The 21,120-nt window shown below is 34.5% G+C and overlaps 1 pseudogene; it reads left to right on the forward strand.

The window, feature by feature from the left end:
• Nucleotides 1-2,621: 2,621 nt before the first annotated feature.
• LOC126965598 (NADH-ubiquinone oxidoreductase chain 5-like) lies at nucleotides 2,622-10,176 on the forward strand (annotated as a pseudogene).
• The last annotated feature ends 10,944 nt before the right edge of the window (nucleotides 10,177-21,120 follow it).

Consider the following 21,120-nt stretch of genomic DNA (forward strand, 5'->3'; position numbering starts at 1 on the left):
TTCAAATACTTGTGACTCGAAGTTCCGCCCTTGGTCACTGTGCAACTCCAAAGGCACACCGAATCTGCAGAAAATTTCATTCACCAGCTTCGTCGCAACGGTAACTGCTTCTTGATTCGGTAGAGCAAATGCTTCCGGCCACTTCGTGAAATAATCCATCACCACCATTATGTAACGGCTTCCAGCTTTGGTGACTGGAAATGGTCCGGCTATATCCAGAGCTACTCTCTCCCACGGAGCCCCAACATTATACAACTTCATAGCTCCTCTGCTCCGGGTTTGAGGTCCTTTGACAGCTCCACAACTCTTGCATTTACGACACCAGTCTTCCACATCATCACGGCAATGCAACCAGTAAAATCGTTCTTTAATTTTTATGAGAGTTCTTCTTATTCCCAAATGTCCACCTGAAGAACCATCGTGATAAGCTCTCAGGATCTCGTTCACCTTCTCCCTGGGAACGACCAGTTGCAGATGGCAATCCTTTCCTTGCGGGGTTTCCCATTTCCGGCAGAGCAACCCGTCATGCATCACCAAACTATTCCATGCCCAGAGACTCTTGGTAGCCGTACTGTGTCTAGCCACTTCAGACCATTTTGGTTTAAGTGATACACTTGCTAGCCAATGTAAAAGTGGTTGAAGATCCTTATCATTTTCCTGAGCTCTCCTCATTGCATCGTTGCTCCAGTTCCCATCGATCGAATCTGTTCTGATCAGTCGGATTATTGGATTTTCTTGCTCCTCCTGACGAATGCAATGTTTGCATTCCGTCGGATAAGGTCTTCTAGATAAAGCATCTCTAGGCGTTTCCATGAGTTTTTCCTCCTCGATGTTCGATTTCAAAGTCATACTCTTGAAGTTGCTCAATCCAATTGGCCACTTGTCATTTAATGTATTTAAATTCTTTCTTAAGTTTTCTAAACAAATGCTTTATCAAGCTCATTAATTAATTAAAAATTAAATTATCTCATAATTTACTAATAATAGGATTAATAATATAATAAGAGAAATATATAATAGTTAAAATTTGTCCAGTAATAATGAAAGGAATTTCTACTGGTCGGGCTCCAATTCAGGTTAGAAGAATAATAATTGAAATTAATAATCAAAAAAAAATTTGATTAATTGGATAAAATTGAATACTTTGAATATTTTTATTAAATGAAAATGGTAAAATAATTAGAATAAGAATTGATATAATTAAGGCAATTACTCCTCCTAATTTATTAGGGATAGATCGTAAAATTGCGTAAGCAAATAAAAAATATCATTCAGGTTGAATATGAATAGGTGTAACTAAAGAATTAGCAGGGATAAAATTATCTGGGTCCCCCAATAAGTACCTAAGGATTAGTAAGTGTTAATAAAGTTAAAATAAAAATTAAAATAATAAACCCAATTAAATCTTTAAAAATAAAATAAAATAAATAAATAAATAAATAAAAATAAAATAAAAATATTTTATTTCGGACAGATTATATCATCCATAGCCAATTTTGCATTAAAAAAGGTATACAACATTACTTAATTAGATAACATTAATTAGTAAAAGAAATTTTATATAAATTAGAATTAAAAAGTATAAATTACAAATGGAAAATTAAAAATATTAAAAATAACGTTATTATATAAGAAAAAATTTTGGTATGTTTCGGTGGTAATGTTTTACCGTTTTCAATATACAATTTTTACGATTATTATATAATCTCGTCAGAAATCCCGCTCTAGCCCTACGCATTACAGCATAAAAATCGTCAACCCTGTGCATCGCAAACATACCCGACGCGCTACACCTCCATGGCAACCCCAGTAGAGACCGAAACGCATTGTTATATTGCACTCTGAGAGCGTCAAAGGTGGCTTTGGTGTAATTGTACCAGAGCTGAGAGGTGTAGAGTGCCTGGCAGTAGGCTTTGAACAGGGTGACCTTTACTTGTCGGGAACAGCGGGCGAAACGCCTAGCCAGCATATTGCTTTTTGCTGCCAGTGACCTTCTCTGTCTCTCTAGGTCCTCATTATCTTTCATCGTCTCACTTAGTACATGTCCTAGATATTTAAATTTAGTCACATATTGCAGTTCTGAGCCACATAGTTTTATAGGCAGTACATTTTCTGGACCTTTTTTGAATTTAAATATCATAACTTTAGTTTTAGACACATTATACAATAATCCATGTTTTTCCGCATATTTTTCACAAATGACAATAAGGCTACGCAAGCCGCAGACCGAGGGACTGAGCAGAGCCATGTCATCAGCGTAGCTCAGATTGTTAACGCTGACGCCTCCAATCTGGCAGCCTGCCCTAGCACTGCTCAGTTCCCCGATCAGTTCATTTACATAGATGTTAAATAGAATCGGTGACGTCAGACCACCCTGCCTAACGCCGCAATTTAACCGATAGGTATCGGAAAAATCATTTTGCCATTTTATTTGGTTAATTTGGTTTGTATACCAAAACTGTAACAAATCCACTATCCTGCTAGGTACTTTGGTAGCTCGCAGTTTATTCCACAAAATATTGTAATTAATAGTATCGAATGCTTTGCTCAGATCCAGGAAACATCCATATACGGATGTTTCCCTAGTGAGATAATAGTTAACAGTACTTTTTAAGGCAAAAATGGGTAAGTCTGTTGATAAACCGCTACGAAAACCAAACCGACCGCAGTGTAATTTGATATTGCAATTTAAGTGGGATATTAACAATCTCTCAAAATTTTTTGAAAATATTGTTGTGAGAGAAATAGGGCGGTAGTTTTTAGGGTCGGAGACGTCACCAGCTCTGTTTTTAACGATCGGTATTACATTCGTTTTCATCATATTTACAGGGAGATAGCTATGATCGATACATGAATTGTATAATGTAGCCATTATCTCAAAGAGCCTCGGGCCACCGTATAGCACATGCTCCACACTGAGGTGGTCGTGGCCCGGGGACTTGCCACGCTGCATGTCACTCACGCACCGCGCCACCTCGTCAACTGACACGTGTAGCGTGCACGAGTCGCCCGCGCCCGCGTCGCCACCGGGGTGTGACTCAGCGGTAGGGCATGCGCCGATTAAGGGGCAGTCTACACGGAATGTATTTACAAATAAGTTTGCTATATCTTTATGGTGGTGTAAACCACCCACCGACACAGGAGTACTACATTTAGGCTTTAATTTATTCGTTTCCTTCCAAAATTTTCCAAAGTCATTATTTCGTCTAAAGGTTGCAATTATGTCCATTTTAATTTTGTCCTGATTGGATTGGCACCATTTTAATTTTTGCTTAAATGATTTTCTAGAATTAGCCATTTCTTCATAAATATCTCCATGAGAAGGACGTCCATGCCGATTCCAAATCAGAAATGACTGTCTGGCCCTGGCATGGGACTCCCTCACATGTCGATTCCAGCCCACCACTGTCTTTTTCCTGGTTTTTGTTCCTCCTGTGTAGGTGTCAGTGGCAGCCCTAGTCATACATTCAATCATGCTAGCATATAACGAATCTATATACTGGTGGTGATCACGCATGTTACAACAAGTACCACAACACGGTAAGTTATTATATTTATAGTTATCTAGATATTGACTACATAATTCGGTATAATTACACTGCTGGTCTGAGGTCCTATATCCCCATTGAATTTTATTAACAAGTGTTTTATTTAAAATAACACTTTTTGGTACAATTACTTCAAAATCGAATTCAACAGCTAAAGGAAAATGATCCGACCAATATACATTATTGAGTACACGCACGCCCCTGAGCGCGCGCAGGGCAGCATTCGTTACTACGACATGGTCGATCCAGCTAGTCGTGCCATGCGCGTCGCTGAGGTACGTGTATGTACCTGACGTAACACCTAGTGTACTCACATCCGCACAAGTCCAGTCTTCCTCCTCGCAATAGGCAACTAATTCACGACCAAATAAGCTATTTTTATGTGACACATCACCATTAAAATCCCCGAGACATATGACACTTTCTACGTCATCATGTGACGCGATCACTGCACTAATTACTCCTAAGCATTCGGTAAACATAGGTAGGTTGTCCGCGGCCTCTGTGGGCATGTACACTGAGACCACTATGATACTGCGACGCGCGAGTTCTAAGCGGACTGCTGCCACACGTGGGTTACCACAGTCGATATGGTTGACTGTAGGGAAAATATCGTTTCTCCATAGTATGGCGACGCCTCCGTAGGGTCGACCCTTGAGAACACCACTCGTCGTATCTACCGCGGACACACCATACGCTCCAAACTTCTCATCAATAGTATTCAGGAAGTCAAGATCATCAGGTAGGAGCCAGTGCTCCTGTATCGCGATAACCTGATATTCACTACATAGATCACGAATATGCTGGCAGGAACGTTTGACCGATCGGCAATTGAATGAGATCATTTTTACACTAGTCATTTTTGTTTACGGCTGTATTCTCAACGCCTATCAGTGTAGAGGGCTGATTAGCGGAACAAACGATCGAGCGGTAATAGCGTTTAGGTCTGAATTGGAATAGCCTGAACTCTATACCTACTGGCCAAATATCAGCTGACAATAAGGTATTTTCTTCCGACTTATTAACTGTGATTTTGAACGATGAGAAGTCAGACTTTTTGAATTGAATCAACTTTTCAACCCTTACAGGCTCAACGTTGTTTTCTAGTAGAAAATCAGTAATATTATTGTCGGTGGTTTGGGAATCGAACCTGGACGCGTAGATGTATGACAGTCGTGGCGCCACCTTAATATTGCTCGATGCTAAAACTGCTGTCCCAACTCTTTTTATAGATCCCTGCGATATAGTAAGTGTCTTGTTCTTAGGTTTATTTTTCCTGTGTCTTTTCTTGTTAATAACGGTCTTGAAACCGCCTTCTGTGTCAAAAAAGCTCGTAAGGCTTTCGGAGTTGGGGCTACTAGTAATAAGAGTAACTTGCCTTTTATCCTTTTGTTTACCACCCTTGTGTAGCGTAGCAGAGGCGGCGGCCGTGGAGTTTTGGCGGACACGGCCTTCGCGAGCGCTATGATGTGGCGGTGGCGGCAGTGACAGCGGGGCGGGGTAGCGGCTTGACGGAGGGGCGGGGGCAGCGGGCGTTGTAACTCCGACCGGTTTCGATATCTCCGGCGGCGGCCTCGTAGATAATTTTTCGTCTACCCTCAACTTCTGGTTTTCGTTTAGATTATTCAATTGAAATTGGGTTTTAAACTCGTCCAAATCAGATGACGTCACGTAGTTGGTTTTAATTGTGTTCACGTCTTGTTTCAAAATCAACAGATCCTTTAGTAACGCTGTGGCATCAACGTGATCAAATGTCACAGGGGGAAGTCGGTGTAAGTCCTTCGCCACAAAGATGGGCAGATCTTCAGGATCTGTTTCCTTAAGGATTCTCACGATCTCTTTCAGCGTCTTCTTTTGATCCCCCTCTCTTTTCCTGGTTATCCTCTGTTTGGTAGCCTCAAGGAGAACTAACTTTGCACTTTCGATATCGGATTCCTTGAAACCCGATAAACAAAATTGAATAAGACCAACTTCATCCATAAGGCACCGTTTACACTGAATGTAAGCTAATAACTCATTTATTATTACTTTACAGCTACTGCAAAGACTCGTCATTTTTTTTTAACAATAAAATTTAACTAATGTTTCGGTAGGCACGTATACAGTCACACACGTACTAACTAATAAAATACAATAACTAATAAAATATAAAGAATGGATGGAATGGGATTTTATCTAAGTTTCTATTAATTCCTAAAGGATTATTAGATCCTGTTTGATGAAGAAATAGTAAATGAATTATTGTTATTATTAATATAATAAATGGGAGTAAGAAATGAAATGAATAAAAACGAGTTAAAGTTGGGTTATCTACTGCAAATCCTCCTCAAATTCAATTAACTAAATTTGTTCCTAAATAAGGAATAGCTGATAATAAATTAGTAATTACTGTAGCCCCCCAAAAAGATATTTGTCCTCAAGGTAGAACATACCCTATAAATGCTGTTATTATCAATAAAATAAAATAATAATTCCAATTATTCATGTGTATAATAAATTAAAAGATTCATAATAAATGCCTCGTCCAATATGAATGTAAATACAAATAAAAAAAAATGATGCACCATTAGCGTGAAGAGTTCGGATTAATCAACCATAATTAACATTTCGACAAATGTAATTTACTCTGTAAAATGCTAATTCAATATTAGCGCAATAATATATTGATAAGAATAATCCTGTAATAATTTGGCTAATTAAGCATAATCCTAATAAAGATCCAAAATTTCATAATGAGGAAATATTTGATGGTCTTGGTAAATCAATTAATGCTCCATTTAAAATTTTAATTAAAGGATGAGTTTTTCGTAAAGGTTTAAAATTATTTATCATTAGTTAAATGATCGTAAAGGGCAAAAAAAAATATTTGTAATTTTAATAACAGCAATTAATGTAATAAATATATAAATAATTAATATTATAGTTAAAAAATATGTTTGATTATTATACAATTTAGTTAAATTTAAGTTATTTTCTTCAATTATTAAAAATATATTTAATAAATTATTTATTTCATAATTAATAAATAAATTTGATGAGTAGTAAGATTTATAAAAAAATCAATTAAAAATTAAAAAAATAATTAAAATAAATAGAAATATTTTAAAATTTAAAGAAAAATTGATTAATTCATTTGATGCAATTCTTGAAATATAAATAAATAAAACTAAGAGTCCTCCTAAGAAAATTAAAAATAGAATATAAGAAAATCAATAAGTTCTAATTATTATTCCTGAAATTAAACATAATAATAAAGTTTGAGTTAAGATTATAATTCCTATGGATAAAGGATGTTTAATAAAAGTTATTATACTTGAGATTAAAATTATTAATAAAATAATGAATATTTTTAGAATATCAAGGAATAGTTTAATAAAAATAATAATTTTGGAGATTATTGATAAGGTATAAATCTTTTCTTTGAAGTTTTTAAATAAAATATTATTTTTGATTTACAAGACCAATGTTTTGAATAAACTATAAAAACTAATGATAAAATTTTTATTTATATTAATATTTTTTGTTGGAAATATAATTTTTGTTGGAAAGCATAAACATTTATTAATTGTTTTACTTAGATTAGAATTTATTGTATTAAGAATTTATTTAATAATATTAATTTATATAATTATAATAAATTATAATATATTTATATTAATAGTATTTTTAGTATTTACAGTATGTGAGGGGGCTTTAGGGTTATCAATTTTAGTTTCAATAATTCGAACTCATAGAAATGATTATTTTCAAAGTTATAATTTATTATGATAAAATTTTTTATATTTTTATTATTAATGATACCTTTATGTTTTTTAAAAAAAATATTTTGATTGGCTCAAATAATATTATTTTTAATAATATTTTTATTTATAAATTTATCTATAAATGTAATATTTTATTCAAATTTAAGTTATATATTAGGGTGTGATATAATTTCTTTTGGTTTAATTATATTAAGTATTTGAGTTAGAATTTTAATAATTATAGCAAGAGAAAATTTATATAAAGGAAATTATTATTATAAATTATTTTTATTTGATATTATATTATTATTATTATTATTATATTCAACTTTTAGTTCTATAAATATATTCATATTTACTTTATTTTTTGAAAGAAGATTAATTCCTACTTTAATTTTAATTTTAGGTTGGGGGTATCAACCAGAACGAATTCAAGCTGGTTTATATTTATTATTTTACACTTGATTTGTTTCTTTACCTTTATTTTTAGGGATTTTTTATATTTTTAATAATATAATTACAATAATTATATATATATAGATATATATATATATATAAATTTTTAAGATATGATTATATTATATAATATTTAGTAATAATTATAGCTTTTTTAGTTAAAATACCTATATATTTTGTTCATTTATGATTACCTAAAGCTCATGTTGAGGCTCCAATTTCAGGGTCTATAATTCTAGCTGGAATTATATTAAAATTAGGGGGTTATGGGTTATTACGAGTTTTAATTATATTTCAAGAAATTAATAAAAAAATTGGTTTTATTTGAATTGTAATTAGATTATTAGGTGGAGTTTATATTAGATTAAAATGTTTTTGTCAAGTTGATATAAAATCTTTAATTGCTTATTCATCAGTTGCTCATATGGGATTAGTAATTAATTAATTAATTAGTAATGGGGGTATAATAACTATAAATTATTGGGGTTTTATGGGGTCTTATTTATTAATAATTGGTCATGGGTTATGTTCATCTGGAATATTTTGTTTATCTAATATAAATTATGAACGTTTTATGAGACGAAGATTATTTATTAATAAAGGAATAATAAATCTTATACCTCCATTAAGATTATGGTGATTTTTATTAATAATTTCTAATATAGCAGCTCCTCCTTCAATAAATTTCTGAGGGGAAGTTGAATTAATTAATAGTTTAATTAGATGATCTTGAATAAGAATATTTATATTAATAATAATTTCTTTCCTTAGAGCTGGTTATAGACTTTATTTATATTCTTATTCTCAACATGGTGAATATAATTTAGGTTTATATAGATTTTATTTAAGTTCTTCTCGTGAATATTTATTATTATTCTTACATTGATTACCTTTAAATATTTTAATTATAAAAATTGATTATTTAATAGTTTGATTTTATTTAAATAATTAAAAAAAAAGATTTGTGGTATCAAAAATGTGTATATTCACTTTAAGTTATTTTTAATAAAAATATTTATTTTTTAAGATTTTTTTTAAATATATTTATAATATTAAATATAATATTAACAATTTATTTAATTATAATTAATATAACATATTTTTTAGAGTGGGAATTAATTTCTTTTAATTCTATAAATATCGTTTTTACAATTTTATTAGATTGAATATCTACATTATTTATAATATTTGTTAGTTTAATTTCAGCTTCTGTAATTTATTACAGAAAAAGTTATATAAAGTCTGAATTAAATTTAATACGATTTTTAATTTTAGTTTTATTATTTATTTTATCAATATATTTATTAATTATCAGTCCTAATATTATTAGAATTTTTCTTGGGTGAGATGGATTAGGTTTAGTTTCCTATTGTTTAGTAATTTATTATCAAAATATTAAGTCTTATAATGCTGGGATATTAACAGTTCTATCTAATCGGGTTGGGGATGTTATATTATTAATAGTAATTGCTTGAATATTAAATTATGGGAGATGAAATAATTTTTTTATTTAGAATTAATAAATAATGATTTTTCTATAAAGATTATCAGTGTAATAATTATTTTGGGGGCAATAACAAAAAGAGCACAAATTCCTTTTAGAGCTTGATTACCTGCTGCTTACAGCAGCTCCTACTCCTGTTTCAGCTTTAGTTCATTCTTCAACTTTAGTTACTGCAGGGGTTTATTTATTAATTCGATTTAATAGATTATTAATAACATTAGAATTTACAAATTTTATTTTATTAATTTCTAGTTTAACTATATTTATAGCTGGGATTTCAGCTAATTATGAATTTGATTTAAAAAAAAATATTGCTTTATCAACTTTAAGACAATTAGGTTTAATAATGAGAATTTTATTAATAGGATTTAAAGAATTAGCTTTTTTTCATTTATTAACTCATGCTATATTTAAAGCTTTATTATTTATATGTGCAGGAATAATTATTCATATAATAAATGATAATCAAGATATTCGAATAATAGGGGGTATTTCATTTTACATTCCTTATACGTCATTGTGTATGAATGTTTCAAGTTTATCTTTATGTGGAATTCCATTTTTAGCTGGATTTTATTCAAAAGATTTAATTTTAGAAATGGTTAGAATAAGAAATTTAAATTTAATAATTTTTTATTTATATTATTTTTCTACTGGTTTAACAATATTTTATAGAATACGTTTAATTATATATTTAATAATTAATGAGTTTAATTTAAGAAGTATTTATAATTTATATGAAGAAGATTATATAATATTAAAAAGAATATTTTTATTAATAATTATAAGAGTAGTTTCTGGTAGAGGTTTAAGATGATTAATATTTAATTATCCTTATATAATTTATTTACCCCTAAGAATAAAATTAATAGTAATTTATGTCAGAGGAATTGGAATATTCCTAGGATGATTAATTAGAAGTACGAATTTATATTCTATAAATAAATTAAAATTATTTTATAATTTAAATAATTTTTTAAGATTAATATTATAATTTTATAATTATATAAATTTATTAACTTATGGTTTAGTTTTTAATTATTTAAATATTGGTTTTAAATTAATAAAAAATATTGATTTAGGGTGAAGAGAAATTTATAGAGGTCAAGGTTTATATAATATTTTAAAAAATTATTCAATTATTTTTAATCTTATACAAGTAAATAATTATAAGATTTATTTGTATAGATTTGTTATTTGAATATTATTTTTAGTAATTGTTATAATAATTTATTTAAATAGCTTAAAAAGAGTATAATATTGAAGATATTGAGGTGATTATAAAATCTTTAGATATTTATAAAAAAAAAAAATAATATTACAATGAAAATGTAAAGTTTTTTTAAACTAAATAAATAGAAATATTAATGGGAATCATCCACTGAATTTAAGTTAGCAGCTTATTAGGAATATTTCTTTAATTGGAATAGAATTCAATTTTATCATTAACAGTGATATACCTCTTTTTTATTTAACTAAACTATTTTTCTTTCTATTTGCTTAATTCGACATTTAAATTTTCATTTTTCTAGAAATCAACATTTTGGATTCGAAGCAGCAGCATGATATTGACACTTTGTTGATGTTATTTGATTATTCTTATATATTACTATTTATTGATGAGGAAATTAATTATTTATATAATATAAATAGTATATTTGATTTCCAATCAAAAAGTTTAATATATTTAATATAAATAATACTTATTATTCTTTTAATTTCAATGATTTTCTTTATTATTTCTAATATTCTTATAATAATTTCAATAATAATTTCTAAAAAATCAATCATAGATCGAGAAAAATGTTCTCCATTTGAATGTGGATTTGATCCTAAATCTCTCCCTCGAATTCCATTTTCATTACATTTTTTTTTAATTACAGTTATTTTTCTTATTTTTGATGTTGAAATTGCTTTAATTTTCCCTATTATTAAAACATTTAATTTAACTAATTTAATTATCTGATTCAAAACTTCTATATTTTTTATTATTGTATTACTATTAGGTTTATATCATGAATGAAATCAAAAAATACTAAACTGAAGCTATTAATATAGGATTATAGTTTAATTAAAACATTTAATTTGCATTTAAATGATAATGAAATTTCATTTTATCTTAAAATAAGAAGCAATTTTGCATTTAATTTCGACTTAAAAGATAGAGTTATTAACTCCTTATTTATTTATTAATTAATTAATTAATTAATTAATTAATTAATTAATTAAATGAAACCAATAATAACTTGAAGTCCATGGAATCCTGTTGCTATAAAAAATGTTGATCCATAAATTCTATCTGAGATAGAGAAAGGGGCTTCAAAATATTCATAAGCTTGAAGTAAAGAAAAATAAATACCTAAAATAATAGTAAAAAATAATCCTTGGGTTGTTTGATTAAAATTATTATTTATAATAGCATGGTGAGCTCAGGTTACTGTTAATCCTGAAGTAATTAGAATAATAGTGTTTAATAAAGGAATTAGAAATGGATTAAATGGAATAATTCTTGTAGGGGGTCATGAAATTCCAATTTCTACATTAGGAGATAAACTACTATGGAAAAATGCTCAAAAAAAAGAAATGAAAAAAAAAAATTTCAGAAATAATAAATAAAATTATACCTCATCGTAAACCTTTGGATACTAAAATAGTATGTTTACCTTGAAATGTTCCTTCTCGTGAAATGTCACGTCATCATTGAAATATAGTTAAGATAATAATAAAATATCCTAGTAAAATTAAATTAAAATTAAAATTATGAAATCATTTTACTAGTCCTGTGACTAAAGTTATAGTTCCGATAGCTCCTGTTAAAGGTCAAGGACTATAATCAACTAAATGGTAAGGATGATTATGTAAATTATTTGACATTAATTAGTTTCTCTAGAATATAATGTTCTTAAAATAGAAATTACATAAGATTGAATTACTGCTACTGCTCTTTCTAAAGTTAAAAGAATAATTTGAATTAAAATTAATAAAAATAATAAATAAGAATTTAAAATATTACTTGTATTACTTAGTAAAGTAATTAATAAATGACCAGCAATTATATTAGCTGTTAATCGAATAGCTAATGTTCCTGGTCGAATAATATTTCTAATAGTTTCAATTAGTACTATAAATGGTATTAATATAGTTGGGGTTCCTTGGGGAATTATATGAATAAATATATGTTGAGAATTATTAATTCATCCAAATAATATGAATGAAATTCATAGAGAAAGAGAAATAGATAAGGTTATGGATAAATGTCTTGTACTTGTAAAAATATAAGGGAATAAACCTAAAAAATTATTAAATAAGATATATGAAAATAATGAAATAAAAATAAAAGTAGATCCTTTATTATTATTATTTTGATTAATTAAAACTTTAAATTCATTATTTAATTTAATAATAATAAATTTTCACATAATAAAATGTCGATTAGGAATTAATCAAAATGATAAGGGTATAAATAGTAATCCTAAAAAAGTTCTAATTCAATTAAATGATAAATTAAATAAATTAGTTGAAGGATCAAAAATAGAAAATAAATTATTTATCATTTTCAATTTAAGTAATTTAATTTTTTTAAATTTATTTTTTTAATTTTATAAAAATTAAAGTAAATATAATAATTTATAATATTAAATAAAATAAAAACAATAATAAAAAAGAATAATTGGAATATTCAGTTAATAGGTATTATTTGAGGTGTTTAACTTTAATGCTTTATTTACTCAAAATGTAACTAGATGGCGCCACAGGCCATTTAAAATCGCGCTAACGTTGTTTTTTGTAATATTCCTATAGGTTAAGCTTCCTGATGTCACCTTGTGGATTGGCAACCGTACTGCCATATTCACTCGTGCTCGTTGTCAACCTAGCTCTCTGAGTCGCTTTATTTTTAAAGCTATCCTCAGAAAGCGCCGCGCTATCATCCGTGGTGCGAGGACGCCGTCACCAGCTCCGATCTCCGGCTACGTAGCTGCCCTCCAGGCTCAGTACCTACTACCCGGCTTCCCACCAGCGGGATCCCCCGGAGAACGGCACAACTGCAGGGAGGGATGTGCTGCTAGCCTTGAGCAGTGAAGTACGGTCCCAGCTCCTCCGACGTTGGAGCCCGACGCTATGTCTTCGAAGAAGAAGTCCAAGAAAACGAAGCCGTCCGTCGTGCGACCACAATCGCCGATGGACACGACGCCTATCGCTTCCGCGCCGCACATCAGTGCAGAACCGCCGCGAGCGCCCGCCGCGTCTAAAACACGCGCTGCGCCCAGCAAGACGCCACAGCAGACCCGCGACGATACGGCAGTCGAGACCATCCAGTGCGCTCCCCTGAAGCCCAAGACCGAATCCCTAGCACACAACATTATGTTGTGTAGCCAGAGCATGCTCAACTTCGCAGTTGCGCACTTTGGTCTGGGGATCGAGGTCGAGGGTGTTAAGGTGGAATACGCGCGTCTGGTCACGACCGCCTGCCACGCGGTTGAAAAGAAGCTCTCTCCAAACTATCATTATATTAGTGTGGAGAGCATCCTCGAGGAGATGCAGACCTACAGCGCACCTCCATCGACTTGCAGCCAGCGCTCATCAACAGATGAGCACACCCGTATACGGGCGAGCACACCTGTGATGCCGCCACAGAACACATCCCCAACTGCGAGCTTCGCCGCAGTTGCATTGTCTCCCGGCCGCCAAACGGAGACGCAGACTGCCCCCACGGCCACCACCGGCCCCACGGCCGCCGCCACCACCCCAAAGGGAAAAATGCCGACGCTGACGGTTGAAGAAATGCCCGTATGGATCCCACATATGAAGAACCTGCGCGAGAAGTTGGGTCGGAGCGCAAACGCCCGTCCATACCGCAGAGGGATCCGCTTCCTGCCAGTGGACGAAGAAGAATACAGAGTGGTACATCAGTACCTCTCAAGTCAAGAGGATCTCACGATCAAGGAGATGCAGACCTACAGTGCACCTCCATCGACCTGCAGCCAGCACCCATCAATAGGTGAGCACACCAGTATACGGGCAAGCTCACCTGAGATGCCACCACAAAATGCATCCCCAACTGCGAGTTTCGCCGCAGTTGTATCGACTCCCGGCCGCCAAACGGAGACGCAGACTGCCCCCACGGCCACCACCGGCCCCACGGCCGCCGACACCACCCGCAAGGGAAGAATGCCGCCGCTGGTGGTTGAAGAAATGCCCAACTGGATCCAACACTTCAAGATCCTGCGCGAGAAGTTGGGTCAGCCCCCAAATGCCCGCCCTTTCGGCAAAGGGGTCCGCTTCCTGCCAGCGGACGAAGCAGAGTACAGAGTGGTACAACAGTACCTCTCAAGTCAAGAAGAAACCACGAAGCTCCCCTGGTTCAGTTATTCGTTGCCGGCAGATCGCAGACTTAAGTTTGCGATTCGGGGCCTACCGGTCGACACTGAACCAGCAGAAATTGAAGATGCTTTGCGCTCACGGGGGTACAGTCCCGAGTACTGCCGGCGAGTGCAAGCAAGAAGAGGCCGGCCAGGATGCATATATTTTATAATCCTGAAGAGATCTCCTGGAATCACCCCCGCCATATATGAGATAACTGAATTACTCAACATGGCGGGCATCAAGGTAGAACCGTGGCGCTCGAAGAAAGGGCCAGCACAGTGCCACCGCTGCCAGGGCTTCCGACACTCGTCGCACGGCTGCCATCGGCAGCAAGCTTGCGTACGTTGTGGCGGACCGCATCCAGCCAAAGACTGCAGCCGTCCACTGACGGAACCCGCCACCTGTGTAAACTGCGGTGGACCCCACCCGGCAAGCAACACAAGCTGCCGGGTCTACAAAGAAGAGGCTCGCAACAGACGCGCAAGCACGGTTACGCGCACCGGCTCCAGAAAGCCTGTTGCCTCCCCCACGCCGCCCCTTTCCTCACAAGTCGAGGAAAAAGATGAGGAATATGAAACTACCCGCAGTGAGTTTTGTGTAGATACCCGCAACAACCAAGAAGAGTTGTTGCGCCCAGAAAGAAGCGATCCAGAACCAACCCCACGACCAGACGACGTGGCGGCAGACGAACCCAAACCCATGGCCTCGAAAAATCAAGCCCTGCCTCGAGAGGCCAAAGCCAAAGGAAAAAAGAAGAGTACCCGCATAATGGAAAAACCACCATTGCGAAGTGAGGACATAAGTGACGAGGTATTTGGAATGTTGGGCTCCTTCATAAAAACATTCCAACTGGAACACTTAGTCCCGGAAGTCTTGAAGCCGAAAATCCTCGCCGACCAGCTGATCGCCCCGTGTATTCTTCCCACGGGGCTCGATCGCTCGGGACAAGCGGGGGCTCCAACCAAAAAGCCAAATGAAGGATGTAAAAAAGAAAAACGGAAGGAAAAACGTCATGGGGGACGTAAGAACCCCACCCCAATGACCTGGACATAGTCATGTCCAGCGCTGATACCTGATGCAGGAGGCTATCGCCTCGATCATCATCCCCCACGCGCCCTTCGGGCGCGCGTGAGATGACATCACGTGTGTGTGTCACCTTGAGTGTTCTTACTAGTGTCAAATAAAAGTGTATAAGTTAGTGTGAGTGTTTAATTAAACAAATGGTCTTCGAGCTCGGATAACTGTGAGTAAAGTGCTAAAAGTATTGTGATTGTTAAAAGAACATAGAAAATTTCAGTGTTAAAAAGACTTAGCCGATTTCGTGAGTAAAAAGAACTTAGAATATTTCGTGTCAAAAATAACTTAGAAAATTTCGTTTTAGAAAAGACTTAGAAAATTTGCGAGTAAAAAAAGACTTAGAAAAATTTCATCAACTTTTAACTTAGTTTCTGGAAGTGATTTTGGACTTGTATTATTTTTCAAAACTGAACTTTTACTTTTATGGTGATAAAAACTTTAACAATTCATTAGTAGTTCTGAATATCATTAATTTTGCTTTCTATCTGCAATCATTTTGTGAACTTTATATACCATGGCGGATAAAAAGATCAAACTAAATATCACACAGATGATTCAGAACTCAACTAAAATTGAAAAATTACTCACAAATTCAAAAAAATGCGCTACTGATAAACGAACAAGAGGTTTTTTGGATTCACGGATGGAGATTTTACAAGATTATTGGTCTAGTTATTCCAAGTCTTTTGAGACTCTTTCTGTATCGATAGATGCTGAAACGTTACAAACAGACTACAATCTTGTCTTAGAGGAAAACTTTGAACGCACTGAAGAATATTACCTGGAGCTAATGACATGGCTTAAAGATAAATTGTATGAGCTAAAAGAGGAGAAATATGAAGGTTTAAACTCTGAGACTTCGTTGGAAGTTTCAAAGATGAGACCAAAACTTCCACCAATCTCCATACCACAATTTTCTGGCGATTACAGTCAGTGGATGAGTTTTAGAGATTTGTTTCGCTCTCTAATACATAATGATGATCGTTTGACTAAAATTGAGAAACATCATTATCTGAAGTCAAGTTTATCTGGAGAAGCTGAACAACTACTAAAAAATTACTCACTAACGGAAGCTAACTATGATGACGCCTGGAAAAAATTAAATGAGAGATATGAAAATAAGAGAATGATAGTCAACAATATCCTCAGTCGTTTCTTAAGTCAAAAGGCATTAACAACTGAATCTGCAAAGGGTATAAAAGATCTTCTAGACACCTCTAGCCAATGTCTCACTTCCTTAACAAATTTGAAGGTCGATTCCTGGAATTCTATAGTCGTGCACATCCTTGTCTCAAAGTTGGACATTGAATCTCACAAACTTTGGGAACAATCATTAGAAAATTCCACAAGCATTCCTACCTATGAGGACCTTATAAGTTTTCTAGAGAAACGTTTCCGAACTATGGAAATGGTCAACATTTCACAACCTCCACAACGACATACTCCAAAAACTGTTCAACAATCACCGAGAGCAACAACTGCCAAAAGTTTTGCTACTGAAGTTGAAAACACTTGTACTTTTTGCTCACAGAACCACTATATTTGCCACTGCAAAGGTTTTGCCTCACTCCCCGTTCCTGAACGTCAAGATTTTGTTAAGAAAAACAACATATGCTTTAACTGCCTCGTGAAAGGTCACTCAGTATTCAACTGTAGACAAAGCACAGTCTGCAAAAAGTGTGGTCGTCGTCATCATACGTTAATTCACTTCACCTCTCCTAAGGATGACAACGCTGGTGATACTGCTAAAGAGAGAGATAGCCCAAAAGGAAATGGCACTGCTGGACCCAAGACTTCTTGCAACGTCAGTGTGAACCTGAAAGCTGAAACAAATGATGATCTGGTTATTTTAGCTACTGCTGTAGTTTATGTAGATTCAAAGAACAGTGGTACTTACGCATTGAGAGCTCTTGTTGATCAGGGTTCACAGGGTTCTTTCATTTCCGAAGGAGCTGCGCAGTTGTTAAAGCTTAATCGTATTCCAGTTAATGGCAAAATCTCTGGAATATCTAATTCATCGGTGGTAACTACAAAGTCCATGGTCTCACTTACAGTCCACTCCACAAAAGATAATGCATCCACTTTCAAAGTCAATGCATATGTTTTAAGAAAACTCACATCATTGTTGTCTTCACGAGAATTTCCACAAGATACCTGGCCTTTATCTATGCAGTTGGATCTGGCTGATCCAAACTTTCACAAGCCAGGGTCTATTGATATCTTGCTCGGTGCTGACGTGCATGCTTACATACTTCTGGAAGGCTTACACAAGTCAAATTCTCTTATTGCACTCAACTCTCGCCTTGGTTGGTTAATATCAGGCAGAGTTTCACAAACTGATTCAGTAGCGTATGAACCCAATATGGTCGTTATGCAAACGAAGGTTGAGACAGATCAGTTACTCAGACGATTCTGGGAGATAGAAGAGAATTTACCACACAAGAAACCAATGACCGATTTAGAAATACGATGTGAAGAACACTTAAAAAACACTCACACTCGCAATGACGTCGGTCGTTACATAGTACGCTTACCATTCAAAGAAGATCCACCCACAAACCTTGGTGATGCTAAACCTCTTGCTATCAGCCGCTTACAACAGATGGAGAAACGTTTTACACGCAAGCCTGAATTCAAGGAAGAATATCACACATTTTTGAAGCAGTATGAATCACAAGGTCATATGATGATGGTACCTGAAAAGGAAACAGAAACACAGAAAGTATATTACTTACCTCATCACGCTGTTCTTAGGTCGACGAGTCTAAGCACGAAGCTACGTGTAGTTTTCGACGGAAGTGCTGCACCTGAAAAAGGAAAATCATTAAACGATGAACTTCTAATTGGTTGTTCTCTTCAACAAGATATTAGAGATTTAATAACTAGATGGAGACAACACAAAATTTGCTTAGTTGCAGATATTCGTCAGATGTATCGTCGGATTCTCGTAAATAATGATGACGTTGACTACCAGAGAATCGTATGGCGAGAATCTCCAACACAACCTATAAAAGAATATAGACTACTTACCGTTACGTATGGTACATCTTGTGCTCCATTTTTAGCCATTCGTACACTTCATCAACTGGCTGAAGATGAAAAGAATGATTTCCCCACTGAAGCTGAAATCCTGAAAAACGACGTATACATGGATGATTTGATGACGGGCGCATCCACAGTAGGAGACGTTGTGAAGTTACAAAAGGGCCTGACGGAGCTGTTGGCTCGTGGCGGATTCCCTTTACATAAGTGGTCATCAAACAGTAAAGTGGTGCTATCACAAATCCCAAATGTTGACAAAGACTCTGAAAGTGCCATAAATATTAAAGTTGAAGATACGATCAAAACATTAGGTATTACTTGGAACTCTGACGCAGATAATTTTGAACTTAATGTAAATTTAAATTATTGTTCTACTAATTCAATTACCAAAAGATATGTATTGTCCACAATTGCAAAATCTTTCGATCCACTAGGTTGGCTAACACCTGCAATTATCATACTTAAAATATTCATGCAAAAGCTGTGGTTAGCTGGCTTAGACTGGGATGAAGAATTACCTACTGATCTTAAAGTAGAATGGAATACTTACCTCGATCGTTTCACGCATACTGAAAACATTCAGTTCCCACGATGGTTTGGAGTTTCAGATGACACCACTAAGCGGGAGCTGCATGGATTTAGCGATGCTTCGTGTACTGCTTATGCTGCAGTAGTGTACCTTAGAGTTTTAGGGAATGAGGGTGAAGTAAAAGTTTACCTTGTTATTGCAAAATCTAAAGTTGCCCCAGTAAAACAAATTTCTGTTCCACGTCTTGAACTCTGTGGTGCAGTGCTATTGGCAAAATTGATCCAACATGTTAAAACTATTTTAAATATACCCGACGATGATGTATTCACCTGGACGGACTCTACCATCGTTTTGGCATGGCTGCGTAAGACACCAAACACATGGACTACATTTGTTGCGAATCGTACATCAGAAATTTTGACTCTCACTAATAGTAATCAATGGCACCATGTTTGTTCTGCGAACAATCCCGCTGATTTAGCATCGCGTGGAACCTTCCCAAATGATCTGCAGCAGTCAAATCTATGGTGGAGTGGTCCTCAATTTTTACATGACACGGATGGATTTGAACTTTCCCCCGTTGATATTCCCTCGACAGATTTAGAAATGAAAGCTACTACCAAAATATTGTGTAATGTTAATTTTATCGAAAAGGATGATGCAATTTCTTATCTAAAACGATTCTCATCAACGCTGTCAAAATTAATTCGGGTTACTGCCTATTGTTGTCGTTATTTTAATCTACTCAAAGTTAAGATTACTAAGAATCCATTTACTAAAGCTATTTATTTGAGTGCTGATGAACTTGCTAATGCAGAAATTTCAAAGGATATGAAAAATCCTATTATTTTAAGTGGTAATTGTTTTCTATCTAAACTTATCGTTTCAAACGCACATTTGAAATCTCTGCATGGAGGTCACCAATTAACTTTAAATGTCATACGACAAAAATTTTGGATTCTACGAGTAAAGAATTTGGTTAAATCGACAATCCAAAAATGTATACCTTGTTACAAGCAAAAGGCTACTCCCAATGTTCCATTTATGGCAAACTTACCTAAATTTCGTGTTAAACCTAGTCGCCCTTTTCTAACAAGTGGAGTAGACTTTTGTAGACCTTTTACAATGAAACTGTATCCTGGTAGATGCAAAAGAACCTGTAAATCTTATGTTTGTTTATTTGTGTGTACCGTAACAAAAGCCATTCATCTAGAGTTGGTAACGGACCTTACTTCTGCTGCTTTTATTGCTGCATTTCGGCGTTTTACTGCTCGACGTGGTCACTGTAAAGAGATTTGGAGTGATCATGGAACGAACTTTGTAGGCGCGTCCCGTGAACTTGATCTGGCGTTCAAGGATTCACAATCTCTGACGGTTACTGAAGTTTCTGAACTTCTTGCTAATGATCGCACACAATGGAAGTTTATACCACCTCGTGCCCCACATTTTGGAGGTATTTGGGAGTCCGGAGTGAAAAGTATTAAAGGGCATTTAAAACGGGTTATAGGCCAAACTTTTCTCACATACGAGGAGCTAACTACTCTCTTATCTCAAGTTGAGGCTTGTGTCAATTCTCGTCCACTCACACTTATGAATTCCACTCTTGACGAACCTCCTTTGACACCTGGTCACTTTCTCATCGGAGAACCCTTAATCGGTGTTCCTGAGCCGTCTCTTCTCGATGTTAAACTCAGTCCGTTAAATCGATGGCATATAATTCAACGAATGGTGCAAAGCTTATGGAGTCGTTGGCGAAATGAATATCTCACGACCCTGCAACATCGTTACAAATGGAACACTAACCAAACTGATCTCCCTATTGGAACTGTTGTTTTAGTCAAAGATGACATGCTCCCA

This window comes from Leptidea sinapis, chromosome 8 (assembly GCF_905404315.1).
Source record: "Leptidea sinapis chromosome 8, ilLepSina1.1, whole genome shotgun sequence".
Lineage (NCBI taxonomy): Eukaryota > Metazoa > Arthropoda > Insecta > Lepidoptera > Pieridae > Leptidea > Leptidea sinapis.